This window comes from Temnothorax curvispinosus, unplaced genomic scaffold (genome assembly GCF_003070985.1).
Source record: "Temnothorax curvispinosus isolate PA1 unplaced genomic scaffold, ASM307098v1 QBEX01005848.1, whole genome shotgun sequence".
Lineage (NCBI taxonomy): Eukaryota > Metazoa > Arthropoda > Insecta > Hymenoptera > Formicidae > Temnothorax > Temnothorax curvispinosus.
Genome location: NW_020215628.1, coordinates 1 through 2,480, shown reverse-complemented (window position 1 = coordinate 2,480; position 2,480 = coordinate 1). Strand labels below are relative to the sequence as shown.

Genomic DNA, 2,480 nt, shown 5'->3' with positions numbered 1-2,480 from the left:
TCAACTTATCTATATAGAATGTGAGAAGCCGATTAGCTTGAAACTTGGTGACATTTATGAGTATATGTTCGGCTCGAACTTCTGAGCTCGATATTCTGAGCCGAACATATACTCATAAATGTCACCAAGTTTCAAGGGTAAACCAAAGGATGATGTCACTGCCCTAGATATAAAGGTCGATGTTGAATCTTAATAATGCGAAAATATACGATGATGCGCCGCGTAGTGTCTGTATCATTTGTCTGTGTTATGTTATGAAGTTGATGCTTTCACATATTATATATCAAAACTGATAAATCAGTCACTTCAATTCGTGACTGTCGCGAGCAATTAATTATTTATAAAAACTTATTTAGTGCCACCTTTGACGTTATTAAATTTCACAGTCAACACTACTTTCGGATACCGATTTCCAAAAAGATCGGTAACAAAAAACTATACACTCTATAACACTCCCCGGAAAATTCTACCCCTATTTTATATACTTTTGGTAAAAATTCGGTCAAATAATATATAATAATTCAAGAGTATATAAAAGACATACATACATACATTCATTTTTATATATATAGATATTCTCACTTCATAAAAAAATATGTTTATCATTAATAAAAAAACATTGGACATTTATTGGTTAAATGAGTTAATTAGTTGTAATACAGCTATCAAGCAAGATAATTGGTTCTCGGGCGCCACTGATTTTAAAGCTTGCGCAATTTATGCATTTGGACCAACAACTGGTTTTTTCTCCTCGACTGTTGCACTATTGCATGCTACTGTTAAATCACTAACAGCTTTTGACGATTTTGTAAGAAGTGCTTCGAGGCGTTTATTACAGGCTTTTTTATTTTGCGCTTTATCAAGAGGAGGTACCAAATTTCGCTTTTTTGGTGTTTTTGTAGTCTGTGGAATACTTGCAACATTCCCTGTTTCTTTGGTAGGAACTTCACATAATACATACTCTGTAGGAATGTTTTCTGCATTTTCTGTGTTTTCTTTGTTTTCTATATTTTCTGCAAAGAAAAGTATATATTATTATATCAAAGGATCGATGTACATATGCAAAGCTAACATTAAGAAAAAAAGATAAAATAGTACTATACCAATGCTCTGTGATTCATGATCATTCCACGCAAATATTCGGAATCGGAATTTTCAGTAGTATTTTGTGACTGTATCACACGGTTTGCGCTAGATGATGAGACAGGTCAGACAGGTGAGTTTATGGCAGGTGAGCAGCTACTAGAGATTTCATTACATCTTAAGGTTGACCTCTGCAAAAGTGAGGAACTTCTTGCTCTGCATATGTAAAGAAATTTATCATAAATCCTATTACGTATCTATTTTTTATATTTAACTTATTAACTTAATATTAACTTATTAATACATTGAACTAAATGTAAACAGGTAAAACAAGAAATATAATTCTGGTAAATCATGAAACTTCTCATCTTTATATTTCGCATTGACCAATAACGCATATATATGGTCCAAGCATTCCGTTCGTTGATTGAAACCGGAAGTTGCAAGTGTGATAGTTGATTTACCCCTTTATGCTTTCTTACTCTATCGTACTGAAAAAATATGGCCTTCCTAAAACTCAATAAAAAGTAAAAAAGCACTAGGGGTGAATAAACTATCTCACTTGCAACTTCTGGCTTTATTCGCTACAGCAGAAGTACACAAATGTTTGGTCTAAGTATGTACGTCATTGGAATTGACTTTGTATACAGCTTCAGTTTATATTTATTGAGTGCAAAATTATAATATAGATGTAATGTAACTTATGCTCTGTATCAACTAGAGTATTTATTACACAGATTTATGTAGATAGACTGGCCCCTGCTACATATATGGTATAGACATAGCCTTTCTAGATGTTTTCTGGCAGATCTGCCTTTTTCTGAACGCTAGATGAAAGATAAAGATCTATCAGAAAGCATCTAGAAAGACTACATCTGCATCGTATATGTTGTCACGCTGCTTCTTACGGCAGAGGCCGGTTTATCTATATAAGTCTATAATTTACTACTTAACTACTCATATTATATATTGTTTAAAAAAAAAGAATCTGAATATTTACTTCCTATTTTGAATGAGGTCTAAAAAATGACAGAAGGGACATCAAGGGCCATTCTGCCAATGTTCCAGAACCTGATGGTTGGTTTTTCTGCTGACGACGTTTTCTACAGAACTGACCTCGCAATGATTCCCAGCGTTTTCTCGCTTCATTGACTAGAATATAAAAATATTGGTACAGATGTACTACAGTTTTATTTATATGACAATATAAAAATTATAACCTACCTGTACAATTTAAAGTTTTAGCTATTGTTTCCCACTTCATATCTTAATTTATTATCCTTAAGGGGATGCTAAAGCTGAGGCCGAACTTCCTCGATGTCGGTAATGTCAACTAAAGCAAAGGCCGAACCATTGAACTATAACCATACTGGAAGGAGCACTCCACTGTTCTCAAG

At 33.5% G+C, this 2,480-nt stretch overlaps 1 long non-coding RNA gene across 1 annotated transcript; it reads right to left on the bottom strand.

The window, feature by feature from the left end:
- Positions 1-563: 563 nt before the first annotated feature.
- Positions 564-2,470, bottom strand: LOC112455152. The gene is made up of 4 exons (XR_003040826.1): positions 2,308-2,470; positions 2,084-2,235; positions 1,104-1,299; positions 564-1,013 (listed from the first exon to the last, which is right to left on the bottom strand). It is a non-coding gene; the product is annotated as an uncharacterized LOC112455152 (long non-coding RNA).
- Between the last annotated feature and the right edge of the window lie 10 nt (positions 2,471-2,480).